Below are 21,107 nucleotides of genomic sequence, written 5' to 3' on the forward strand. Positions count from 1 at the left end.
AATACCAGCTGGAATTCCTCCTGCATGCAAAGGTGTAGGTTTGCCTAGGGACGCTAGGGATATGACACTACCAACTTTTCAAAATGCTCAAATTGTGCCCACCAATTTTTAAGCAAACTTAATTGCATGATATACGTAATGACTTCAGTTATATATATGTTATTTAGATAGTCTTCCCATATGTTGTAAGGATAGAATTAACCTTACCATTATTGACCTTTTACCATTAACATTTACCTCTTTTTACTTGCTGAATGCACTGGTCCATTTTTTCCCCCTCAAACGCACGTTTGATTGGCTGATGATTTGAAACACCCTCGACACACACACACACGCTCACACTCACACAGCCCTGACAGAAATACATGTCGACAACATGCCACTTCCCCCGCCCCCTTTGAAGAAGGGGCTATTAGAATTTTTTTTTTTTCAGCCAGCGGCAGCCACTGTAAGTAATTTAAAAATACGCCAATGTTGTGGAGGTGGGAAACACACCACTAATTTTGCTACTGGAAGTCCGACCTGCATCAGAGTAGCATAGCATAACATTAAACGATGTGAACTTGTTAATATACAAAACTTGAGTAGCAAGCTGCTTAGAGAGACATGTCCTTCTGTTTGTGTTTTCTACTCCTAACGTTAATTAAACTGTGAGAAATGTAGTGAACTCTGCTGGAAACTAGACAACAAAAAAACATGAGCAAGAAGCTGCTTAGAGAGAAAGGGAGGCTGCATAACCTCATGTGTTGCTTACACAACACACCATACACACAACATAATCAATAATTACCGTATTGGCCCGAATATAAGATGGTGTTTTTTGCATTAAAATAACACAGAAAAAGAGGGGTTCGTCTTATATTCACGGTCTAGACGTTATACCCATTCACGACGCTAGATGGTGCCAGATATCACTGAAGCGATGTTCTGTCAGGACAGATCTCAGCTACTCTCCCCATTCACGACGCTAGATGACGCCAGATATCGTTGAAGCGATGTTCTGTCATGATGGATCTCAGCTACTCTTTTTAGTTTAACCAGTTTGCGTTATCTTATTGCAATGTTTTTCCTTATTCAGATTTGTTTCAAGACTACAGTTACAGTTAGATTTCACTTTGATGGTTAATGCAGTTATTGCAATTTTGCTGCTTTATCACTATAGATTGGTTTATTTACATTTCAAAAACCAGAAGCCATTCATTTACGAATGTGATTGCACATTAGTTTACATATTTAAATGTTCAGATATTAAGATTTGAATGAGGCAAAATAACATGGTTTTTCTCTCAAATATATTTTTATAATCATTTGTTTCGGATGTACTATAATTATTTTCTGTATAAAAATTAATTTGGTGTTCAAATAGTCTTTTTTCAAACTTAAATCTTGAAAAAGAGGGGTCGTCTTATAACCAGGGCCGTCTTATATTCGGGCCAATACGGTAACAATGTATATAAAAAATATATATATATATATTTTTTTGGTGCCGTTAGCTACCCACACCAGCGTTGCAATTGACTGGTCGATGGTAATCAACGGAATGAGCACCCCTTATCTAGCATATCAATTAATTAGGCACATATTCGTAAGAAAAGTAGCCCTACCCCCCGTTCACCCAATCTTTTTGGTCTTATTATTGTCCCATCCCGACCCAAAAAAAGTGTACAGGCAGTTTATGCTGTTATATCGTCCCTACCAATGTTGAGACCAAACCTACGCCCTTGCCTGCATGTTACTTTGAATAAAAGGCAAATTAAGTGAAATCATTTTTTCTGCATTCCGACAGAAATTAGAGGTGCAGCAATTAATCGATTAATCGACTACTAATCATTTGCAAATTAATCAACAACTATTTTAATAACCAATTAACCGCTTATGACCTTCTTCACCTGATCTTGTCTAAATTCTTGAAATTATAACATACATACAACTTCTCAGTCGTAAATGTTATCAGGTTTCTTCATTACAGTGTTACCTCAACATACAAAGTTTATTCATTCCAGGATCGTGCTTGTAAGGCGAAATGTTCGTATGTCGAGCAGGATTTTCCCATAAGAATGCATTATAATTCCATTAATTCGTTCCACAGCCCAAAAACTTACACTAAATCCATAATAAATGCTGCTGGTACTATTACAAATGGCAAAAACCCGGAGCAAAATAAATAAATTTTTAAAAACGGAATAATAAAATAATAATAATTCCGGTAATAAGGTAACGAATTGGTTCTAATATGGCGGACGTGTTTTGCACATTATACCTGAATTGACAGAGAGGGAAAGGTGCGGTTGAGATTTTACCTTCTCTTTTAATGTTTTGTTGAGAACACCGGCAACTGCGGCGGACACTAGGCGTGTTGTGTTACACAAGTTCTGAAATAAATGATAAATGATGTGGAGTGGCGTGGCTCAGTGGTAGAGTAGTTGTCCCCCAACTCAGAGGTTGTGGGTTCAATTCTCCGCCCTGATGAACTCGCCTAAGTGTCCTTGAGCAAGATACAGAACCCCACGTTGCTCCTGGTGCTGCGCACCAGTAGGTGGATGGCGAGATAGCATAAAGCACTTTGAGCGCCTTGAAAGGTGGAAAAGCGCTATATAAGTATAACACCATTTACCAAAAACCTGACGAATCTGGCGGTTCCTTTGGCGATGTTACCACAATAAAAATCGTCACCTTAACTTATAAAGACTGGCGAATGGAGGTTGGAGGAGGACCGTGGAGATCGTAGACATTGTACGGCCGTATTGTTGAGCCAATTCACGGAGGCGCACCTCACGCTCATATTTTTCTATCATTTCCATCTTCATTTCAATGGTAAGCGTCAATTTTTTCTTTGTTTCACCACCTGCACTAACCTTCTTGGAACCTTTGCTTATTTCTCTCACAAGAAAATCCGCCGTGCGTCCGTCTGCGGCGCTGTCATGTTGTCGTATTTCGAGCAGGTCGTAGGATGTAGAAACAAAAGGCGAGTCATATTTTACGTCGGATGTCGAAAAGATCGTGTGTCGAAGCGATCGTGTGTCGAGGTACCGCTGTATATTTTTTTGTTAAATCAAAGTAGGACATGAACAATAATCTTCTTTTAATATTGGCAACATTTTTGCCAGTTTTCAGACATCTTACTGTCTAAACTAGCTTCTTAATAAGGCTGCAACAACTAATCGATTAAAATCGATAAATAAATTAGTTGCCAACGAATTTGATAATCGATACAGTTGTAGACTACAGTTAAGCCAGGAAGCTGTAAGAAGGAAATAGTCATCCGTTTTGTCTTCATTGTTACTTACAACATGCGTAAAACAACGTCAAGGTAAATTGTGAAGGTAATTGAAAAAAGTGACATTTATCAGCTGAATTGATAAATCATTTAATTAATCGTGTGATTAATCGATTATAAAAAATAATTGTTAGTTGCAGCACTAAGAGAAACATTTTAAACTATTTTTTGCATGCACATCACTTGTTCAAGACTATACTAGTACAACCCCTTGCAAAAAGTATGGAATCCCTAGTCTTGGACGAGCAGTCACTCAGACATTTTATTATGTAGAACAAACTCAGATAAAAAGCTTGAAAAAATAATGAATTAGTTCAAAAGTGCAACTCCTTGGTATTCAGAAACACTAAAAGAAATGAATTTTAAAAAACATTGTGGTGGTCAGTAAATGTTACTTTTATAGAGCAAATGCAGGGAAATAAATATAGAATCACTCCATTCTGAGGAAAAATATATGGAATCATGAGAAACAAACAAAGAAATAACAATCAAAATACATCTCTAGTATTTAGTTGCACCACCTCTAGCTTTTATGACAGCTTGCAGTCTCTGAGGCATGGACTTGATGAGTGACAAACAGTATTCTTCATCAATTTGGTGCCAACTCTCTTTGATTGCAGTTGCCAGATCATCCTTGCAGCATCCTTGCTGTGGACCTTTTTTTTTTTTTTTTTTTTTTTTCAATTTCCACCACAGGTTTTCAATAAGTTTGAGATCTGGGCTGTTTGCAGGCCATGACATTGACTGGATGAGTCTTTCTCCAAGGAATGCTTTAACAGTTTTAGCTCTGTGGCATGATGCATTGTCATCTTGGAAAATGATTTCATTATCCCGAAACATATTTTCAGTTAAAGGGATAAGAAAGCTGTCTAAAATTTCAATGTAGACTTGTGCATTTATTGAAGATTTAACCACAGCCATCTCCCCAGTGCCTTTGCCTGACATGCAGCCCCATATCATCAAGGACTGAGGAAATTTTGATGTTTTCTTGACGCAGTCATCTTTGTAAATCTGACTGGAACGGCACCAAACAAAATTTCCAGAATCTTCATCTTGTCCAATGCAGATTCTTGACTCATCGCTGAAAATAACCTTCATCCAGTCATTCACAGTCCATGATTGCCTCTCCTTAGCCCATTGCAGTCTTGTTCTTTTCTGTTTAAGTGTCAATGATGGTTTCCTTTTAGCTTTCCTATATGAAAATCCCATTTTGCACAGTTCTGTCACATACCTTCACTCCAGCTTCCTTCCATATCTTCATTTGTCTTGCTGTACATCTTCTGTTTTCAAGACATATGGCCTTTAGTTGTTTGTCATGACGTTTGGATGTCTACCAGTACGCTTAACTTTAACAACCTTGCCATGCTTTTTGTACTTGGTCAAGATTTTTGATACAGCTAGCTGAACATCCCACATCTATGGCAACCATACGTGTAGCGCAGGGGTCGCGTTAACCGGATATTTTCCGTCGTTGACCGTTTTTTTAAAACGGTGACGGAAAAAACTGAAGTCCGTCCATCATTTTGACAGGTTGCAATTCACACCCCAGACCACAGGGTGGCGAGTTAGCATATTAATTAGCTATTGTCTCTCTTAATGCATGACGTCGTTGGCTCTTCTGTCAGAATATTGTAGCGTCACCGGGGTCTGGCGGCGGCACCGTGATTGACACATCAACGCGAGGTTCTTATTGGTGCACCCGGTTTGCCAGCGCGTCATCCAATTGATGGACAAGATTGCCGCCTGTGTATAGACCCCAATCACATGACGTCACAACTCCGCCCCCGTGACCGGAGCCGCCATATTGTGTGTCAGCTCGTCAGGTTTACACATTACCGCTACGTACATGCCTCCTATTACGGCGTGTTTTTCTGCTCGTTAATATTAATAATCAAAATGGTGAAGGCGTGCGTGGCGGTTGTTTGCTGTAAAAGAGAAGATAGACGGAGAGACTTGAAGTTCTACCGTATTCTGACAGACCCGAAGATGAGAGCGAGATGGACTGCTGTAATTCGACAAGAAATCTGGGCACCAAACGATCACCACAGACTATGTAGTAGTCTTTTTATATCTGGTAAGATGCATTTAATATATATTTAGAAGATTTTGGGCTGACAACCACAATTAAGATCATTGTGTGACGTTGGTGATTGGGGTCTATATCGTTGCCTCTTTTTCTTTGGGGGCGGAGTTGTTGGCGGTAAGCAGAGTAAAAAGGGAGAAAAATACCACGACTTCCGTGTCTAATTTTTCGCCGCCAAGCAAGCGTTACAATATTAATTAAAAATGAATGAATACTAAATACTATTGAATATGTCATCATTATCATTTTAAAAATTTAAGTGACGGGTAAAAATAGACTATGACCGGATTTTTATGACCCTGTCAGTCAAAATGACAGACAACGAAAATGTCTAGCGCAACCTCTGGTGTAGCGTTACCTTCTTCAAGAAGTTTGATCATCCTCTCCTTGGTCTCAAGTAGGGGTGTGACAAAATATCAAAATGTTGATATATCGTGACACTTTGTATCCCAAAAGGTTATCAATATGCTCCTGCAAGAATCAAGATATCGTTTTAAAAAGGTGTCAAAAAAAAAAAAAAATGTTGCTACCAAAACCTTCCACCATAATAGTGTCTCAGTTAACTCTTAGGCTGCCTTGACGGTGCTTGACACGCAATCCATTTAGACTGGGAACGTTCGTTCGTCCGAAACCATAGCATTCACAGTCATTCTGTCAGATTTTCAGGGCCTTTATAGGTCACTTGCTGTTCCTTTTAGGGCATTTCCAGGTCATTTCCTATTGAGTTTGAGTCACTGCCTATTCATTTGGGCGTTTCCCAGGTCACTTCCTGTTCTGTAACACAAACTGAACAGGAAGTGACCCATAAAATACCCCAAAATCAACTGGAAGTAACTGAAAATCAACAGGTAAATGACCTTAAATGGCCCAAAATTACCTCATTGCCTGGCATTGGCTGCTACTGACGGCCATAGACGTTCAATCCGTTTGAAGTGGGAGGGATGGCCACCCTCACAGTTCAAATGGATTGGACGTCTACTAGTGATAAACTCATTCCAATTCACAGCAGAGGCTAGTTTTTCTGTTTATTAGTTGTTTTTTAGAATATCCTAGAATGATTTCCTGACCAATGCATCGATAATCATTGTATCGCCATATCGTCAGATCATCGTTATCGTGAGCTTTGTATCGCAAACCGTATCGTATCGTGAGGTACCAAAAGGTTCCCACAATTGGTCTCAAGAGACATCTCTCTTGTTGGAGTCATGATCCTTGTGAATCAATTTGGTCCAGCAGCCCTCCAAGGTGTGATAACTGCACTGTTTTTAACTGCTGACTAACGAGCAGATCTAATCTGAGGCAGGGGCCTAATGAAGGAATGGAAATTGACTGGGTGTGTCTGTATTTTCTACTCAAAATGGAGTGATTCCATATTTTTTTTCTTCAGAATGGAGAGATTCTATATTTATTTCCCTGCAATTGCTCTATAAATTTAACATTTACTGACCACCACAATGTTTTTTGTTCATTTGTTTTAGTGTTTCTGAATGCCAAGGAGTTGCACTTTTGAATGAATTCATTATTTTTTCAAGCTTTTTTATCTGAGTTTTTTCTACATATTAAAATGTCTGAGAGAGTACTCGTCCGAGACTGGTGATTCCATACTTTTTGCTCAGGGTTTTATTTGTGGGATTCAACTATTACTGCCTCCAATCTTGTTACAGGCCTACTAAAGTTGTACAAAATAGAATTCAACCTCAGTTGGTCCCAAAAAATTTTTTCAAAGTCATCCAAAACTTGGAATCTTGAACCAACAGAACACACTTCAGTTAAGCGAGAATGGAAGATTCATTTGTTTGGTACTTTTGCTTATTTCAACTGAGGGAGCAGCTCAGCAAGATGCATTAGGAGAAAAACATAAAAGCGGAATGCTGAGAGCATTGGTTAATGAATTTTGACGTTTTTAATATTTGAAAATTCTTACATTAAACATTGTTTGCTCCATCAATAACGGTTTTCGGATTATGCGTATTTGAGTTTGTGTTTTTCATGATACTATTAATTGTTTAAAAAAACAAATTGGAGTGCTGTGGAAAGAATCGTCTTCAGCTATTTACTGAATAGCCTAGCTGAGATAGACTCCAGCTCAGCCACGACTCTAATGAGGACAAGGGCTACAGAAAGTGGAGGGATGGATCAGTGAATCTTTCTGAAGAACGTCCGTTGTCCTCGCTCATCATAATTAGGAGGGCACAATTTCCCGCCTTTAATTGGCACTGAGTAAAATTTTTCCACAGGGACGAAATGGAAAGGAAAGTTGGCAGTAACAACAAATAACTCAGATTGGCACTTGAATGAAATGTTGACAAAAAACATTTTTTTTTTTTGCATTGAAAGTTTTTTTGTTTTTTAACACATGCAAATTTAAGCGCTTCCTTCAATTCATCCAACAATTTCAATTGTACTGTAGTGCATTGATTGAGCATTCACACTCAAGCACTGCAAAGCACCGTGATCCAGCCTCTGCGAAGATTTCATAAATTGGACTCGGGAGACTTCTTGAAGTCAATCTTCTGTGTCTTTGAGGCATCGTGATTCTGCCGATAAATCACATGCAAAGGAGCAGTGCAGGGGGATACCAGTTGTGGATTTGCATATAAGCAAAAAATTAATAAATTCTCCATGTCACGGAGTAATGTTATATAAGAAGCTACCCTCCAAGAGGGTTTCCATGGCAGATGAGAAGCCCTCACTTTTTCCTGCATAGCTCTGTCTTTGATGATTTACTGTAATTGCACACAAGGGAAAGCTATAGATTAGCAAGTAGCCCACGTACAAATGTATCACCTTGTCAATATTTCCCTCCGAGCAGAGGTCATCATTCGAGCGGGCTGCAACTTTGTAACATTTAGTGGAACGGCTAACCAAGCTGCTCTCTTAATGAGATATGGCAGCGACGACATATCGATTGGCAGCATAACAATTCTTTATTACATTGAAAAGAACATCTTAGAACCACCTTGCCATCGCTCTCAGTCTACTAGTCCCTGTAGAGAAAACCCCAGTGCCAATAATTGGGTTGATTGATTTTTATTTTGCTCAACAGGCTTTTTTTCGCACGCAGTGTGACTCACGGACGACAAGTATTTTGCTGCAAACTATTCAATCAGCTGCAAGGAAATATTCAATCAGCAAAAACAACACGGTTTCCTGGCCACATTAGTGGCAAGTGATAAAAGGAAGGCGACATAAAGTGGAGCACAGCTCCCCACCAAGGAAAAGCAATCTTAAACACGTTCTCCTGGCTCGTTTGATGAAAAGAAATAAATAGTAATAACTTGCACTGCGATACTGCAATTGGCTGGAAACCAGTCCAGGGTTTAACACAGTCAGCTGGGATAGGCTCTACACATCTGTGACCCAAATGAGCACTACAGAAAATGAAACACCCCCCACCCCCCTTCTTGGGTCCATCTATTGACGAGAATTGTCAATTGCCCTATTGGTCCCAAATCCCAATGCGAACAGACAAGAGGATTCACTATGTTGCTACTTTTTACACTTGGCAAGAGTATGATCTGCTTAAAGCAATCTTTATTGATCTTTTTTAAATGTTTTGCTGGCATGAAACCCAGATTTCGCTTTCATCACCAAAAGCTGGCAAGACAGACTTACATTCCTTGTGATACCAGTTTGTTTAGTGAACACGATCATTCTGCAAAAGACTCATATCTCAAATCTTTCCTTGCTGAAATTAAATGCAATTAATCTGTTCCAGCTTCCTCAAAAAAATGCTGGTAATAAGCGTTTTAATGAGGAAAATAGCACTTTATGTGTGCTGTGATGTTGTCATTTTTATAAACCATGGCAATGAATTAATTAAATAGAATCGAAAGATTTCATTTGAAACCGTTTGTGAATCATAGCTCCCTCTCAGACATATGCTGAAGTCTACTAATGTACCAGTTTTTACCTGATACACGCGATGTGGAAAGACAAACTGACACGGAACTTTGCCAAGGACGGTACATTATCGGCTCGCCTTATTTGTGATTGCAAGAAAAAATGTATGGCTTTAAGGAGCAGGAGGAGAGGCTGATGATGTATCTATCATATGACTATACTATTTTTGAGACAAAATAACAAAAAGTTAGCTTTAGACAAAATAACTTACTAACTTATCAACAAACTAGATCAGTCAACTGTTCACGTATCTTAGGGTTTAGGAAGATACTGTTATCTTTTGAATGGGATGGCGCGGGACTCTGTGGCCCGGCAAAGGCAACAATAGTGTTTAAGGATGTCCGGATTGCATATTTTTGTACCCGAGTCACCTGATTTTGAGAATCTGCTGATACCGAGTCCCGATCCGATACCGGAATTTTTTTTTTTTTTTTTTCAAAAAAAAACAAAAAAAGTTCCAAACATGTTACTGTCCCGTGAATAACGTAGAGAAATTATTGTCTTAAATTATTCATTGAGTGAGTACACTCAAATTCACTCTCGCTTTGACGCTCACGTTGCCACAGCACACTTATACAAGTTACCGATGATTGACACATGTGTGCCTTTGATCGTAGTGCTCCAAAGCTGGCTAGTTTGTCTTAACTGCTTAGCAGGTGGGAGGGTGAGAGGCTGAGGCGCTGTACGAGTATGACTGCAATCAGCCCGATTTCCCATTACGTGATTGGATCAGGACATTCCTAGTAGTGTTCATTATGTAATAGTTGAGGATGTGTCATTGTTCAGTCTGGTCTCTAACTCATATGAATGGGTCAGATTGGTACAGTAAATCGGTGTAGCGGAACAATCTGTACAATCTATAAAAAAGTTGACGTCATACCTGAGTCACATGCTGCATGTGAAAGCAGCCGAGCCAGGTAAGTACCACTACTTTCCCCTCTAGTCTTAACGTGGTCGAGTACGTACTGGTACATTTCCATATGTCTAAAAGCTATGATCCGGGTACACTGCGCATCAAGTCACCCTTCTGATGTTTATGTCTAGACCACCAGGAGCGGTATAATACAGTCCTACAAACACAACTGAAGAAAAATGGTTTTCACAGAGGATAGCGAATACTATATATGCCTTTAAATTTTGTTATACTCTCTGTACACATGTGTTTATGCACTGTTTGTGGTAAAATATGTATATAATATAATATATTATATATATATTATATAATATATAATATAATATAATATAATATATAATATACTTTAAAGAATACAACACTGTCATGTAGATGCTTTGTATGTGTTGTTAACATTATGCATAGCCGACTTAAGATAAGGCTATTTTGTTGAGTTAAATACAAGATGTATAATTATGTTTGTTTGAGTCATTTTATGCATTCATTCATTCATTAATCCTCTATTCTGCTTATCCTCATGAGGTTTGTGGGGGTGCTGGAGCAATATCCTGTGTAATTATTGGTGCATCCTGAGTGGTTGCTTGCCAATCACAGCGCACAAGGAGACAACCAGTCACGCACACACTAATACAGTACTTAGGGACAATTTAAAGCAGTCAAAAAGCCTACCTTTTTGGGATGTGGGAAATGGGAGTACCCAGATAAAACCCATGTAGGCACAGGGAGAACATGCAAATTCCACACAGGAAGACCAGAGCCAGGGATTGAACCCTAGATGTCAGAACTTGAGGCGGACACCTCTGTCGCCGTGCCACCATTTTACAGTTATTTTTGTCATTCAGTTTCAACTGGGAGTGACTTAAAACATCTTGAAGATTATTTTTTAAGAACTGTTCTGATTTATCTGACAGAATGATGCGTGCCGTGAAGTGATGACCTGCAGTTACCTTTTTGTCACACTATCCAAATCCATAGTTGCTATTGGTCCAGCAGTATAAAGAAAGGAATGCTCTTTCAAAATACATTAAAAAATGATTCAGGATGACGTATTTTAAATTTTCTTTTTTTTTTTTTTTTTTTACAATTTATATATTATTATATTATTAAACATGTGATACATGTTCTACATTGCACAGGAGCATAGATATCATCATTTAATGGGTCAGCTGGGCCATGCACTGCGCAACTCCTTCAAGCTTGGGGCCGCCCACATCAAGAGGAACTATTCACAAACACGCACGCAGCGAACTAACGGTGGATTTCGGTTCAAAAAGTACGAAAGCTGTACCACATACAAACAGGAAGGATTGTCTCAGTAGTGATTTGATCGAGGATTCAAGGTGATTATTATATTATATATCATATATCATCATATGTATGCATTTTAAAATGTGAAAAAAATTGAGAAATTAGCCGCAAAGGCATTGGCATCATAGTTCGCAATATTTACGTAAAATAAATGCTACCTACACGTTTTTTTTTTTGCTTTTAACAAAGAATCGAGACTGTTTTACGTCCATATCTATAAAGAATTCAGGGATTTAAGCATTTATTCACAACAATTTCAATGTAAAAAGCTCTTTGTTTTGGTAAGGCGGTGCCACAGTGAACTTAAAGATGAGCCGCACATTTGACATATTTTCGTCAAATAAATGCTCCCTGCACGGTTTCTTTTGCTTTTAACCAAGAATCTAGACTGTATTACGGCCATACCTATAAAGAATTCAGGTATCTAAGCATTTATTCACAAGAATTTCAATACAAAAAGCTCTTTGTTGTGGTAAAGCGGCGCCACAGTGAACTTAAAGACGAGCCGCAAATTCGACATATTTGCGTAAAATATGCACGCTTTCTTTTGCTTTTGACCAAGAATTGAGACTTTTTTACGTCCATATCTATAAAGAATTCAGGGATTTAAGCATTTATTCACAGGAATTTCAATGTAAAAAGCTCTTTGTTGTGGTAAGGTGGCGCCACAGTGAACTTAAAGACGAGCCGCAAATTCGACATTTTTACGTAAAATAAATGCTACATGCACGGTTTCTTTTGCTTTTGACCAAGAATTGAGACTTTTTTATGCCCATACATATAAAGAATTCAGGGATTTAAGCATTTATTCACAAGAATTTCAACGTAAAAAAGCTCTTTGTCTGTGATTCCACTCGGTCAGCTTTGACGGCATCGGCAACAATGCAGAACCTCTATTTATCGGCCCCGCGCCCCGTGTCCTGTCAATTACGTTATGAAGTCTATGGTGGGGAGTATAATAGTCTATTTTAATGGTGATTATTGAAATAACACCTTGTTAGATTAATAGATAAGTGATGTTTTACAACCCAGTGATGCAACGCTTTATTTAAAAAACAGTTCTTTGCCTAGATTTGACTGTGCTTGTAGTGTAAGATGTGGCAACTTTTTCCAGCAATGGCGGTGGAGCCCCGTGAGAGATAATAAAGCAGCAGGATCAGTTGGCGGGTGCTGCACTCAGGTTTGCCCAAGATGTCATCATGTCAGACAAAAGCACACAAGGTTCTTTTGTGACTTCACGAAAGATCTTGTTGGGCTGTGCATGGTATTGTTTCAGACCTGTGTGCTGATCTCACCAACATGAGAAAAGGAAGCTGTTTGTTCGATAACACAGAAAGTGTTAATTTGTCCACTTGGCAAGCTTTTGCATTGATGCACTTGTGCTGCAGTTACAGAGAAGCGTTTACGAGGTACAGCAAATAAAAAGCTTAATGTTTGTTATTTACAGATTATTCAGACATTCCCAAGTCCTAAAATAGACATTCTGTAATATCATCTTTAAAAGACCATGATAATGTTATTTACTAAGATTGTAATTATTTGGTTGAGTGAGTGAGTAAACAAGGTTACACACAAGCTACATAAATCTTTTCCACAAAATCATTCTCGCAAATCATCGGCTTGGGGGAATTGTGGGTGGCAGATGGCATCCACTGTGTGTATTGTGTGTAATGTCTACAGGGGGCTGTTCAAGATCTGAATTGGATTGAAATTACCATGCATGCAATTACTTTGGTCTGAGGGTAGACCACAAATATAAGTGACCTTTGATGCATTGCTAACAGTTAAATTAACTACCCTTAATGAGTGTTATCAATAACAACAGTGCCAGCACAACACATTTAGTAAACCCTACTATTACATTCTATCCAGCTTCACAAGTGCTTTTGAGATCTTTCAAGTTCACCTTTGAACTTCCTTAGTTGCGCTAATTTGAACAGGTATTATGAATTTCAAACAGAATCATACTTTTACACCAAAATTTGAATCACTAAGAAATGAATTATTTGAAATATTTTAAACACAGGAAAATATGTTCAGGAACGCAAGTCAGTTACTTTTTTGTATGTTTTTAATCGATCCGTTAGCATTAAAACTTTCATTGTGGTTAGAGTTTCCACATATTATTTATATAATCCAGCGCTGCAAGGATTAATCGATTACCTTGAGTAATTCAATTACAAAAAAGCTTTGAAACAAATTTTGCTGCTTTGAGGATTCGTTTAATTAGAGTGGTGTTGTAATGGTTCGTTTGAAAATATTTACATTTAGATTTATTGATTTGGGTGTATACGCTGGTCTCTAGTAGCAACAGTAAATATGACATAACTCATCTAACGGCTGGATCCAGCTGCTTCCTGTTAAGACTAACATAAGGTTGTGAGTTTTTGTTTTGTTTTTTGTATGCAATCGTAAGTGTAGAGGTATACTTTCTTTTTTAGGAATATGTGTTTGAACGTTTCTTAAGTGCATTAAAAAAAAGTTGGTATTTTATCGCATTTAAGCTAGCAAACTTTTGCAATGCAAGTTAGCTATTTGTTCTTTTGTTGTACTTCGATCCTCATTCATTTATTTTTTTTGTACCGTTTGAGACTAAGTTCAGGTATTTGAATTCATTTGTAGATGCATTTATTGCTCTTGTGAAATGAGAGTGCAGTTTTGCATAGTTTGAAAAAACACTATGGAATTTTATTTCGTATTCACATTTAATGCTCTTTTGAAAGTGCAATCTTAGCAAGCCTTTGTTTTGCATCTCTTGAAATTTATTCTGCAACGCATTACATGTTTGTAATCGGATTACTCGATTATTCGAACCTACTAATTGATAGATTAATCAATTACTTAAATAATCCATAGCTGCAGCTCTAATATAATCCTTTATAAAACATATTGCTTATTACTAAAAAATTAAGCAAGAAAAAAGCTCTACCAAGGTAGGCAACCTCGGCCCTGAGCTGAAAGGGACTCCGAAAGACAGCTGACCTTGGCCCATATTAATGACAAAGCTGTTGGTGACAGGTGGACAGAAGAGATTTTGGTCCATTTCAGTCAAGCCTGCTACGACTCCTTTAGGTGTTTTAAGCTGAAATGTGAAGGTTCGCCCTGCCCCACCCTGATACTACCCAACAAAGTCACCCAAAAAAACTTTTTAAATGTGCTTTTATTACGAAGCATTGAAAACACACAGACACACACAAGCACACACTATTTTGTCAAAGGAACAGTATTACAGAATAGTATTTCTATGCTTTACTGAAGTGACTTCACTGAAATCAGTATTAATTGTAATACATCTACTGTAGTTTAAAGTTGATTAAATTGTAAGAGACAATAAAATACATAACTGAAAACGTCATATTTCAAATAACCAGCAGAGGAAGGCAAAATGAAAGCTGTCTGATGTGAGTGTGTGATTCTTGTTGTGATGCCCTTTCAACACTCAACACTCGATGTGCTTTTGTGGTGCGGCGACACTGATATTAGTGACACAACTCGAAACCCCATAGATCACAGCAGGCATGCAAAAATGAACAAGAAGATAAGACAATTGTGATGTTAGGTAGTGGGTGCCCAAACGTTTGCATGCCACAGTAAACTTGGATGGAACACCAATGAGAACATACTGTATAGTTATTTATTTCAACATGGTCTTAAATCGGTAGTGTTTGTGGCAATTATTTACTTGCATGACCTTTACTTGCATTATGTCAACGGAATTTATTATGCTGTTTTCTCATTATTAGCTTTCAGTGTTTATAGTTAAGCAAATTCTTACTTTACATGTAACTTAATAAAATACTTGCTTATGTGGTATCCTTTTTTGGTATTTGTTTTGTTTTTGAATGTATTTATTTTATTTTGGGGGGGAGAATATTCATCCAAAACAGTCATAGCATAACCACGAGATTAGGTGCTGATGTACAGGCTATTCATTTGCCTGACTTTTTGTGCAAAGAGCATGGGTTCAGTTTCCACTCAGTGATGGTGTAAATTTGAATGAAAAATGTCCTGTAAAATGTGCTCGGCAAATGTCTGGGAAACAGTTCAGGGTGTAGTCCACCTTTCGCCCCCAGTCAGCTGGGATAGGCTCCAGCACCCCGTGACACTAGACACTATAAGCGGTGTTGAAAATGGATACTCTCCTTGGTAAAGGAAATCCATGCTTACAAACCATAAAAAAAGAGAACAAAGAAAGGACATTTATTTCCGCAAATTGTGGCTTCCACTCGAAAATATGCTGACCCTCAACCTATTGCCAGGTGCCATTGTTCAGCGAGGAACAGAGGCTAAATCACAACTGTGCAACTTTTAGCGTGTTCCACAGGATGTTGCAAAAATGTATCATTCATGTAAAGGATAAAAAAAATGAAAATTCTAACAAAACATACAAATGTATATAGATCTTGGAAGAATTTTATTAGATTATAAATTACATGAGAGACAACAGACATTTTCCTTTTTGGCTTCTTTCCTTTTTTTTTTGTTCAATGTCCAAAAGTGTTTTCACTTTTCACAAAGTGTTACTATTGAATTTTCTTTAAATGCATGCTGCATGCATATTCTCACTAAATGCCTTCTCATGGCTAGTAAATATCAATCGTCAGATTTGTCATCCTAAAAAAAAAAAAAAATGAAAAAAAATGTAAGACATTAAACTAACCACTTCAGTTTAACACATCGATAGTCAATGTTGTCAGACATTAAGTTGTTACTATTAAATTATAATAAGCGATGTAAACATTGTATGTACGTCTTTTCCATGTGTAAGAGTAATTTTAAAAGCCTATTGATTATTTGGAGAAAAAAAAAAAAAAACATCGAATGTTGTCCCCAAATGTTCGGCGTACTTCCAACAGATGGAGAGGAGTCTGGCTGCAGCCCGCCTCTCTCAGTACCCTGCGCCGCTCTTCTCAGTACCCATCCCGCAGACAGGAAATGACGCAATACCGCTGCTCTCAGTTCCCTCAGACCGGAAATGTCGTCAACCCTTGCGACGAAAACAAGTTACGTTATTTCACCTCTCGCGAAGAAAACACGGTAAGTGGCCGCACTGAAAAAAAGTTTTTAAAAGCGTATGCATGTTTAAAAATGTTAAATAGTTAAACAACACTTGCGGTGAAAATATGAAGTGTTTATTCTGAGTTGAAAAGACCGTACTTATATCTAGTATTCTTAATGTAATTTAAATAATGTCTTCCTTTACTAACTGCATATGACTTTGCTCTACTTATATTGTTTAATACGTACTGATGAATTCAGCAGCGAATTGGCTAATGCTGCTAATGATTTTACTTTTTTTTTCACAATGAACAGTCTTCTTTGTGTAGTTTTCATTATATTGCACTCTTATTTTTCATTATGTACATGCCTGCAATTCGCAGCTCGCTGTTTTTGTTGTTGTATGGTATTGTTGTTTTGCCTTCATTTGTTTTGTCTGGTCCTTTGTAGTTTGAATGTTGTCACATGATCCAAATAGGACAAGGTTGTAATTTTTTCTTCATATTGTTACTCTGCTTAGCTATATATTTTTTCATCATTATTATTATTATTTTTTACTAGCTCCTTGATCACCACCCCATTGGGAAGAAACTAAATCACGACCCCCAAATGGTAGTCTTCCCATGCAGATACAGGGATGTCACACAGATCCAAATGGAAGTAAGTAGCATAAGTAGTAATGTACTTTAGATTTTGGACTGTGCTGAACACTTTTTTTTGATAGACATCGAACACTGTAAAACCCACTGTGCAGACAGGACCAATGGTGACAATATAAGACCATGCCGAGCTTCATGGACGGTTCAAACTCATCCTGCCCAGGAACGGCTGGTATGTTTTTATGTCTGAGACAAATGTTGTGCTCAGTGGAAATCTGGATAGGCTTATTATTCCTTATATTAGTTAACAATTGGACATAATTGATTATTTACTCTTTGTTTATTTAACCAATCAACATTCTCAATAGCTTATGCAAATCTTGAATATAAAGAGGCCAGAAATGGTGTTGATTGTCTAAAAAAAGAAAGTTTGATTGACACGTGCTGACTTTTGGAACGTTGGCCTGAACAATGAAATGGAATCAACTGTGAATTTTTAGGATTTAGTTTCTCTAAAGAACATAATGTCACTTGTACAATTAAGTAAAATGTAACTTTTTGTGTTTGTTTTTTTGCAGATATGAAATGCATATTTATAACTTGTCTAACAAGTAGCTCATTCAAAGGTATAAAAATGTATTTTTTGGCGTGTGTAGGGTATTATTTTAACTATGTAGCCTACAGAATGATTGTATGGGCTCATGTAGGTGTCTGCGTACGTTTGTATTTATATAACATATGTCCGTGGGTATAGATTATGTATTTTTCAGGGAAGGACCATATTTGTGGCTGACCCCTATGTTGTTGCAACATGGTGAAAGCCTACAGGATGTGACCCACACATGCATTTGCCTGTAAGGCTGATTAGTAACAACTACAACTTGGAGGATTGGTTCATTTTCAAAGAACAGTCAAATCATAACAAATTAAATGATCCAAATTCCAATTATTTGTGGGAAGAAAAACAGATCCAATCATCAGAACAGAGAACTATTGTTATCTCCAATGAAATTCAGTATCCATTCATATTGGCATGGCGTTTCCATGATGATCCAGAATAGCCTTGTTTGGTTTTGAAGGTATGTTCCAGTCGATCCTTTTATGTTGCCCCTTCAATTAAAGCAGAATTGCACTCCAGATGATTCATCCATTCATTTGAAGCAAAATTCTAAAATGCCACTCTAAAATTACGAATGTTTTGTTTCAAGGGCGTTGGCCCGGTCTCAACATTGGTAGGGACGAATATAAAGCAAATAAGGTTGCTCAAAAGTTGGTGGGGACAACTTTAGCATCCTGAAAAGTTGGTCGTGTTATGTCCCTACCGTCCCTATGCAAACCTACGCCATTGTTTTGTTTGCATGAATCATTTAAACCTGACTGGTTGGTGTTCTTATGCATGGAAACACGTTTGTAATTGTTTAACTACTGTATTTAATATAAACCTATATTTTCAATTGCAGAAAACGTTTACAGTCAATCAACAGGGGAACATGGAAAGAGAGGATTGGAAGTGAAATAGAGGTATTTGGAAAAGTGTGTATATTCATTGATTCAAAACTTGAAGGAAGTGACTCGGTTAAATTCTTACGTTATGGTTTTCCGGGACAGCCATAGGGGAAGGACTGTGGCATCTTCATGTTGATGGTAGGTGAGTTTAACTGTCCAATTTTGTCTTCTGTGATATTTGTATTCATTTATCCATTTGTAGTATGCTCTTTGCACTGTTCTGGATGCTCTCTTTGAGTTTAACCATTGTAAAATGAAGTTCACCTAATCATTCAAATTGGGCTACAAAATATCCTTGTCGTTATTCTTTATTTACACTTGTTTTTAATTTTGTTAGACTGATATGCCAACTCTGAGGAAGTGGTGGTGTATATTGCTAGCGGACAATTTCAAACTTGGGTGCATGGTAAGTCTTTGAAACTGTTGATATGGCATTCATAGGAAAGTAGGTGCACAGCACCTTAATTCTTTGTTGGAAAATGTGGAATACTTATTTTTGTATTTTTTCAACTTATGTGAGCCACAGGAAAGAGTTTGCCCTATGGACAGATGAGGCAAAAGCATTACTGCAGGGTTAAGTGCCACCAGTCTATCAGTTACAGAGGTGAAATTTGAATATAATTGCTGAGGTCAGCTTTTAAAGACTTTTTAGTGTCCATTACTCTGACGCACTTTTGAACATGCCCCCCTTTATTCACTGATTTATTTTTAGGAAGAGGTGCAACCACAGCTCCTTCAAGTTAGTGGTGGCCCACTCCAAAAAGATATGGCGGGAAAAAATGGTAAGATTGTTTATATACCTAGTTTAATGCAATGCCTGAAAAGAAAAATCAAGTATAAAATTAACAAAGCATCATTTTTATTTTACTTATGTAATATTCAAATAGCTCTTTTCTTTCTCTTTTCCAATGAACAGTTTTGCTAAAAGGATTGTGCAAGACAGCACAAAAGCCTCGGACAGGGCTGGGGGTGTGGAATCAATGCAGTAGGAGTTCCCAAGTATCCTGCAGATGGAAGAGGATGAGCACGAACTACAATGTCTTGGAGCCATTCAAGTTCTGTTTCAACCATCTGGAAGATGGATTTACCTTTTTTGAGGAGATTGTTGACTAAAGAAAATATCTGGTGTTCTCTCAATAATAATAAAAAATAATAAAACTAAAAAAATAAAGTTTACCACATTAGAACTGGTTGTATTGAGTTCATTTTTCTACACTTATAAATTAGTTGTTTTTTTTCTTTTATCCCAGATGTTAGTTGTAGGTAGTTTTAATTACCTGTGATGAAGGCGGGAGTGCTTGCCGAAAAATGTCAGGTAATTAAAACAACCTACAACTATTGTCTGGGATAAAAGAAAAAAACAACTAACACATGACAACTATTTTGTCATTTCTGTTTGAAATAAAGGTGCCTTTCCTGGAGCAGAAAGTTTAATATAGTTTCTGAATTAGTTAATTAGGATCTTCACCCACATGAATGAATTTAAGTAGCAAAATGAAAGACAAAATTGGTTTGGTTGCAACATTGAGAGAATATTACGTTTTTGATACATTAAATTGTAATGAAGCTATATTAATGTGTCCGTTCATGAAAATGTAAGGATGACAGCAATTTCTAATAATTCTCAATTGGAGTATATTTTACAATTGACAAACTAAAGTACACACTGTGATAGGTCACAGGCGATCTTTCAGTCACTAATTAAACCTTTATTGCAATAGTGTGTATTTTAATTTTGATGTACTGTAACCGTGTTTTTCATTTTGGTAAAATCAGCAGGCTTTGGCAAACTGACCGCGCTTAAAGAGTTAATCTCCCGATTTCACCAAATCAATTTAAGGAGCATGGAAATAAATTATTATTTAAATAATAATGAGTGATGCTGAAACCGAAAATAAAAGACGTGCGAAAAGAAAAGTAAACTAGTATTTACGTTCGAATGGACGCTAACTATTACGATAAAACCGGAAGCTCGGAGCTCGAGCGCTACTTCATGTTGTCATTTCCGGTCTGAGAGCTGCGATATTGCGTCACTTCCTGTCTGCGGGATGGGTACTGAGAAGAGCGGCGCAGGGTACTGAGAGAGGCGGGCTGCAGCCAGACTCTCTTGAACAGATGGGTTAACCCATTATTGGCGCTCGTTGATGACGCTAGACATCCAATCAATTTTTCTGGGAGGGCTGGCAGTGATTCACATAAACTGTATTAGGATTTTTTTTAAATGAAGTAATGGGGATCGTAACCAGTGTACTTCTGTTGTCAATCATTTTCATTGTATTAATTTTGTTTTTAATTAACATTTTATGTATTTGCATATGTATTTATTCACAAACATAGATTAAAAATACAATAATGATTATAATTTACTTGTTAAGCATGAACCAAAATTTCCACATACAGTAGGCCTATATGAAAGCCAGGTTGAGTTGGGTTTTTAAAAAATTTTTTTTTACCAAATTTACCAAAAATTTTTACAAAAAATAGGGTTCAAAAGGGTTTTAGTCAAGACGAGACAGATAT

At 37.4% G+C, this 21,107-nt stretch overlaps 1 protein-coding gene and 1 long non-coding RNA gene across 13 annotated transcripts in view; one reads left to right on the forward strand and one right to left on the reverse strand.

Annotated features, from left to right (window-relative positions):
- Positions 1–21,107, reverse strand: part of LOC130906210 (inactive dipeptidyl peptidase 10) — an 80,664-nt gene that overhangs the window by 59,069 nt on the left and 488 nt on the right. The window lies entirely within an intron of this gene.
- Positions 16,402–19,796, forward strand: LOC130906233 (uncharacterized). Of its 12 annotated transcripts, XR_009061268.1 has the most exons (10): positions 16,428–16,521; positions 16,933–16,966; positions 17,044–17,142; positions 17,207–17,313; positions 18,542–18,602; positions 18,690–18,725; positions 18,925–18,993; positions 19,108–19,216; positions 19,300–19,369; positions 19,504–19,793. It is a non-coding gene; the product is annotated as an uncharacterized LOC130906233 (long non-coding RNA). The 12 variants fall into 12 exon arrangements; XR_009061270.1 differs by lacking the exon at positions 16,933–16,966 and having other exon boundaries at positions 16,402–16,521; XR_009061265.1 differs by lacking the exon at positions 16,428–16,521 and having other exon boundaries at positions 16,528–16,966; positions 19,504–19,792.

The sequence above is a fragment of the Corythoichthys intestinalis genome, chromosome 2 (assembly GCF_030265065.1).
Source record: "Corythoichthys intestinalis isolate RoL2023-P3 chromosome 2, ASM3026506v1, whole genome shotgun sequence".
Taxonomy (NCBI): domain Eukaryota; kingdom Metazoa; phylum Chordata; class Actinopteri; order Syngnathiformes; family Syngnathidae; genus Corythoichthys; species Corythoichthys intestinalis.